The sequence below is a fragment of the Chrysochloris asiatica genome, unplaced genomic scaffold (genome assembly GCF_000296735.1).
Source record: "Chrysochloris asiatica unplaced genomic scaffold, ChrAsi1.0 scaffold00005, whole genome shotgun sequence".
Taxonomy (NCBI): Eukaryota; Metazoa; Chordata; class Mammalia; order Afrosoricida; family Chrysochloridae; genus Chrysochloris; species Chrysochloris asiatica.
This window is the reverse complement of record NW_006408523.1, coordinates 13,600,280-13,607,499: the sequence shown is the minus strand read 5'-3', so window position 1 is coordinate 13,607,499 and position 7,220 is coordinate 13,600,280. Positions and strand designations below refer to the sequence as shown.

The 7,220-nt window shown below is 41.4% G+C and overlaps 1 pseudogene; it reads left to right on the top strand.

Moving 5' to 3' along the window:
* LOC102834086 overlaps nucleotides 1-7,220 on the top strand; it is a 34,650-nt pseudogene that overhangs the window by 13,009 nt on the left and 14,421 nt on the right.

Here is a 7,220-nt window from a genome sequence, read left to right as displayed (position 1 = left end):
CTCCTCAGAAACCCTATATCTCTATGTTAATTCTTCTCCTCAATCTTCACAAAAGTCTTAATACCCTTTCTACATGTGCATCTGGAATTATCTTCCGGACGGCCTTTAGTCTTCTCCAGTTTGAGTGGATTACACTTGATGTCTTGGCAATTGGCGTTGATCTCCCTTGACCCTCATCCTAGATAATCCCTTCACATCTCTTCTGCATAAGTTTCTGGTTTTCTGACTCACTGGTTTTATCTTTCTTGGTTTGTTGTCTCCCTTGGGTGCTTCACCTGAAAGTTGCTTCTTAGGAAAATCTGCATATCTGGAAATGCCCTTCTCCTATCCTCCCTTCTTACTTGGTTGATAATTTGATCAGATAAAGAATTCCGGTCAGGCACTTCTGGACCCCAAAGCAACAAACTGAATTCTTAGATATCTATCATACTATCCAGAGGCAGTCCCACCCAGAAATCCTTACTTGTTTAGAAACGGCCATCCTGGCCATTACTGGATGCAGGACTCTGGTGGCATTCTGACAGACTATGCAACAGGATACATCATGGTACTCAGCCAGCGGTAAGTGATATCCTTGCTCTGAGAGAGTGCTTCTCCAACCATCCTCTGGGCACAAACCACCATCTCTAGACTTTGCAATTGAAAGCCTTGAGCTGAGCCATGCTTCTCACTCCTTACCTGCTTCCTTTCTTGTTGAGAAGCCGTTTGAAGAATCACTCATATCACTGTGGTTCATCAACTGGACAAAGCTTTGGCGAAGTTGGGGATTGGAGAGGTAACTGCTCAAGAAGTGAAGTCGGCTTTTTAGCTCTGTGGCCTGAATTCTACCCACATTGCTGAAGAAAGATGGCGAACTTGGCTGAGAGAACAGCCTAGAAGAAGCTGAGCTGTCCCTCTTGCTGCACAACGTGATCCTGTTTTCCACCAATTACATTGGGACATGGTGCTGAGCGACCCACAGATTGGATGGCATTGTCCTACAGTCGCACAATGCAGCAGCTTGGAACTGAACGGCACTTGTCGGCCACCTGTGTGCACTGTTAGGTGTGTCGGACCCAAGGAGCAGGTGCCACAGATTTCAGTGGTACCCGTAGGAGAGTTAGACAGTCCCCATGTAGCTGGAGCTGAAGCAAACCCTCTTACTAGGGTGGCCCATGTGAAGTGGCGTCCCAACTCCCCCCACACGATTAGCTGGAGTGGGCGACAGCCTGTGTACTGGGCTTTTACCATGTCAACTTCAGGTCCTAGGAAGTGAGTTGGCGCCCCAGGTGGGAATCCTGATTTGACCCAGGACCCAGCCACTGCTGTATTCTTTACAGCTGTGGTGTATTGTTTTTCTTGGGGACTGGGGCAGGGTAAAGCTACTATCCAGCTGCTAGGATCAGTATGATTTAAGCTGGAGCACTAACATGTCTGCAAGGAGCTCTGGTAGCGTAGTGGTTACAAATTGGGCTGCTAACCTCAAGGTCAGCAGTTCAAAACTACCAGCTGCTCCACGAGAGAAATATGAGGCTTTCTACTCCAATAAAGATTTACAGCCTCAGAAGCCCTATACGGGGTCACTATGAGTCAGAACCACATAAAGACCACCACCACTTAAATGTCTGCAGGTGTTTTGATGCTCTCCTTATACATGACCAAAAGTGATTTTGTCCTCACTGGCATAGGCTAATCAAACGCTTTCCTGTCCAAATTCTTTGACCTTTAGCATTGACCTTAACTTTAAAAGAAAAAAAAAAGTTGTAACTTATGGCAACATGTTAATGAAAAGGTACAAGGACACACAATTGACCTTTCTCCAGAGTTTACAGCTTTTAGGCCCCATGTCTTAAATTTCTGGGCTGAAGCACAGCCTCTATGGATTCAACTCTGCTACCTCCACTACTTTGCAAAGATCCAGCTGCAATGGCTGCCTTTGAGCCACGGGTCAAATCCATAAGGTGCACATTACGGGATACCAGGAGAGGTCTGCATTGCAATAGTTAAGTTAGGGCTAACATTTGTATGTGTACGTCTGTGACTTGTGGTAACTTACTGTAAGTGCATGAAACACTTTTTATAAAACCCTAGTAAAGACTGACTGAAAACTTAGGAAAAGAATTTTTTTTTCAATGATATTGTTAATGATTTCTCTTCTGGTGTTACTGTTCTCTCTCTCAGCACCCTCTACTGTCTGAATGGGGACAGATCCTCTTTCTTAGCTTTGCAAGTACTCGTTCTCCTTTCTTGGGAAATTCTCCAACTTTACTTTCTAAGCTTGCTATTGAATCTTTGATTGTGTTACTATTATATTTACCTCTAAGAGCTAGTTCTCCTTCCCTGAATGTTCCTTTTATTCCTTCTCCTTTTTATTTTGAAGCAGTCTCAAACTTACAGGAAAATTGCAAAAACAGTACAAAGAGCATTGTTTTCCAGAACCATTTGTTATTGATACGGTGGTATCCTGTCATTCTTAAAACATTTTAATATAAGTTTCTTACAAACAAGGGCATTATTCTACAGTGTTGTTGTTGTTGTTAAGTGCCATCGAGTCGGTTCCGACCCATAGTGACCCTGTACAGGGTTTCCGAGGGTGTAAATCTTTACGGGAGTAGAAAGCCTCATCTTTCTCCCACAGAGCAGCTGGTAGTTTCGAACCACTGACCTTAAGGTTCGCAGCCCGATTCGTAACCACTACGCTGCCAGAGCACCTTTTAGAACATTGCTATTGGTATTCTGCTGTCTAATCCTCGGACCCTATGTTCTCTCAGTTGTCTTTAATAATATCCTAATAATGAAGGTATCGAGTCTATCAGATTACATGAAGTTGTCTAGTTTCTTTGTTTCTAAAACTCTGGAACAGATTACTCTGGATTGCTTTTCTCCTTTTTAATACTTTATTTTGTTTTTGGTGAAAGTCTACACAGACAATTGTATGTTCCCATTTGACAAATTCTATATTATTCACTGGAGTAAGATGAGGCTCTCTGCTTTACATAAAGGTGTATGGGTTCAAAAAACCTAAGGAGCAGTTTTGTTGTCATGTAGAGTCCCTCGAAACTTAAACTCATTTTAAACGTCTAGCTGTTCTTATCTTCTCTGTGGAGGGCTTTGTTCATTCTTAAAGATACCTGGGAGACTGTGGTGGCACCATATGATAAGCACTAGACTGCAAACCTCAAGGTCCATGATTTGAGCTCAACAGCTATTGTGAGGAAGAAAGATGAGGCTTTCTGTTACCACAGAGATTTAAACCCTCAGAAACCCTACACAGAATCACTGAGTCAGAACCAACTCGACGGCACTTAACAACACTCAGGGGATCTGTTCCCCTCATTGCAGCTGGAAATTTTCTGATTTTTTAAAAGAGAAATAAAATAGTTCTGGTATTTCTGTTATTGGTTGTGGTGTCTGTCAGTTGTCTGTCTGTCTTTCAGTTTTTCACACTGTGGGGACTTGCATACTGCTGTGACCCTATGCCAGCAGTTTTTGGATGCCAGCAGGGTCGCCCATGGTGGAGAGGTTTCAGCTGAGCTTCCAGACTAAGACAGACTAGGGAGAAGGAGAGACAGACTATTTCCTAATATTTAGCCACTGAAAACATTATGAATAGCAGTGGAACACAGTCAGCACCAGAATTCTGAATATTGAAACACGACGAAGAACACAAGAAAATTATTAGATGTAGTGCCGGAAGAGTTGCTCCTCAGGTTAGAAGGCACTCAAAATATGACTGGAGTAGAGTGGCCTCCTCAAAGTAGAGTTGACTGCGATGACGCGAATGGAGTAAAGCTTTTGGAATCTTTATTTGCTGATGGGGCACAACTAAGATTGAGTAACAGCTGCAAATATACATTAATAGTTAGCACGTGGACTGTATGAAGTATAATTCTAGGAATACTGGAAATTGTCAAAAACAAAATGAAATAGATAAGGACGATATCTTAGGCATTAGTGAGCTGAAATGGACTGGTATTGCCCATTTTGAATCTGACAATCACATGGTTTACTGTGCCGGAAATGACAAATTAAAGAGGAATGGCATCACTTTCTTCAAAAAGAACATTACAAGATCTATCTTCAAATATAATGTTGTCTATGATAGGATAATATTCATACATCTATAAGGCAGACCAGTTCATACCACTATTATTCATATTAACACAACACTAAATCTAGTGATAATGAAATCGAAGAATTCTAATAACTTCTTAGTCTGAAATTGATCAAGCATGCAGTCAACATGTATTGATAATTACTGGTGATTGGAATGCAAAGATTGGAAACAAAGAGGAAGGATCAGTAGTTGGAAAATTTGACCTTGGTGATAGAATTTTGCAAGACCAATGACTTTGTCATTGTAAATATCTTTTATTTAAAAGCAACATAAAAGATGACTATAAACATGGAACTCATAAGATGGACTACACGGAAATCAAACTGAGTACATCTGTGGAAAGAGATGGTGGAAAAACACCATACTATCAGCCAAAACAAGACCAGGGGCAGATTGTGGAACAGACCCTCAATTGCTCACATGCAAGCAAGTTCAGGCTGAAGCTGAAGAAAGTTCAAAGAAGTCCACAAGAGAAAAAATATCACCTTGAACGTATTCCACTTGAATTTAGAGATCATCTCAAGAACAGATTTAATACATTAGACACTAATGACTGAAGATCAGAAGAGTTGTGGGGTGACATTAAGAACATCATATAAGAAGAAAGCAACAGGTCATTAAGAAGACAAGAAAGAAGGAAAAGATCAAAATGGATGCCAGAAGAGACTAACTTGCTCTCTAATGCAGAGATGTTAAAGCAAATGGAAGAAATGAGACGGTAAGAGAGCTGAAGAGCACATTTCAAAGGGCAGTTTGAGAAGACAAAATCAAATATTATAATGAAATGTGTAAAGACTTGGAGTTAGGAAACCAAAAGGAAAGAACATGCTCAGCATTTCTCAAGCGGAATGAACTAAGGAAAAAATTCAAGCCTCAGCTTGAAATACTGAAGGGTTCTCTGGGCAAAATATTGAATGATACAGAAAGCATCAAAAGAAGATGTAAGGAATACATAAAGTCACTCTTCCTAAAAGAAGTGGTCAAAAAAAAGAAATGGTTAATGTTCAACCACTTCAAGAGGTAGCATACGATCAAGAACCAATGATACTGAAGGAAGAAATCCACAATGTACTGAGACATTGGCAAAGAACAAGGCTCCAGGGATTGAGGGACTAGAAATTGAAGTCTTTTCAACAAACTGATGCAGCACTGGAGGCATTCACTCATCTATGCCTAGAAGTTTGGGAGACAACTATCAGGCTAACTGATTGAAAGAGACCCATATTTGTACCCATTCCAAAGAGAGGTGACCCAAAGGATGTGGAAATCATTGGATACCATTTAATATCACATGCAAGTAAATTTTTGCTAAAGATAATTAAAAAATGGCTTCAAAAGTACATTGTCAGGGAAATTCAAGCTGGATTCAGGTAAGGCCATGGAATGAAGGATATCGTTGCTGGCTTCAGATGGATCTTGGCCAAAAGCAGAGAAGAGCAGAAAGATGTTTACCTGTGCTTTTATTTACTACATAAAGGCTTTAGACTTTGTGGATCATGACAAGCTATGGACAACATTGCAGAGACTGAGTATTCAGGAACACTTAATTGTGCTCATGAGGAACCTGTACATAGGCCCCAACAGAACAAGGGGACACTGAGTGGTTTAAAATCAGGAAAGGTGTGTGCCTGGGTTGTATTCTTTCACCATATTTAATCAATGTGTGTTCTGAACTTGAATTATTCTTATAATTATCCATTAAAAAAGAGCTAGATATTGGAATCATGGGTAACGTTTTCTGCTCGTCTCATCTATATTTTGCAAGGTTGCGGTTCAAACTCACCAGCTGCTCCTTGGAAACCCTATACAGGGTAGCTATGGGTCGGAACCAACTTGATGGCACTTAACTTCAACAACAACATAAGCATAATTAAGGAGCTCTGATAGTGTAGTGGTTATGAGTCAGGCTGGTAATCTCAAGGTCAGCAGTTCGAAACTACCAGCTATTCCGTGGGAGAAAGATGAGACTTTCTGCTCCCGTAAAGATTTACAGCCTCGGAAACCCTGTACAGGACCGCTATGAGTCGGAACCAACTACACAGCATGTAACCACCACAAGCATAATTATGCTGTTGTTGTTAAGTGCCACTGAGTCGGTTCCAACCCATAGCAACCCTGTATAGGGTTTCCGAGGAGCGGCTGGTGAGCTTGAACTGCTGACCCTGTGGTTCAAACCGACTTTGCAGTCCAGTGCCTTAACCCACAGCACCACAACTGTTACCAACTATCCCACTGAATATACTGTTTGGGGACTCTTGGTGTGGCGCTGTGGGCTAATGTGCCGGACGGCAAGTTCACTTTGAACTGCAAGGTCAGTGATTCAAACTCACCAGCAGCTCCTCAGAAACTATAAAGGGTTGCTTGGGTAGGAACAGACTCGTCGGCAATTAACAACAACAATACTGTTTGTAGCTTGCTTTCACCAGTTAACAATATGTCTTAAAAATTCTGTTTTTAACATACTAGTCACTTATCATTATACCCCAGTTTCAAGCTCTTCATTATTTTTTCTTATTTCAAACATATATATAGTTGTTGTTTTTTCTGTATTTTAGCTGGAAGTTTACACAGCAAATTAGGTTCCCATTTAGCACTTTTTATGCAAATTGTTCTGTTGACGTTGTCATTATTCCCTTTCTGTTTATCTAGGCTCCCTATCCCACCTTACCTTTTCATTTTTGCTTTGGGGTAAGTGTTGACCATTTGCCTCCTATAGTTGATGATTTAAGGGAGCACAGTACTCAGAAATGATACTATTTAGTTTCTAAGCCAGTTATTATTTGGTTGCCTGGCAACTCCTGGGTGTGGCTTCAGTTCCAAGTTCAAAGGGTATCTTAAGTTGATAGTCTCTGGGGGTTCCTCTTGTCTCTGTCAGTCCAGAAAGTGTGGGCTTGGTGTAAGAATTTGCGTCTGATCCTATGTAGTAGACCGCAGTCACTGAGGTGTTGAGGCCCTGTGTCATGGACGAAAATCCTACACGATGGCTCCAATCAGACTTGCTAGCCAGGGACCCTGAGGGCCCAAGGAAGTAAAATCCAGACGTCCCGGGTTCATTGGCTTTTACGAACTCACTGGATGGCTACCTCTGTACAAGTCCTAATATTGTTCATTCTATGCTTCTAAC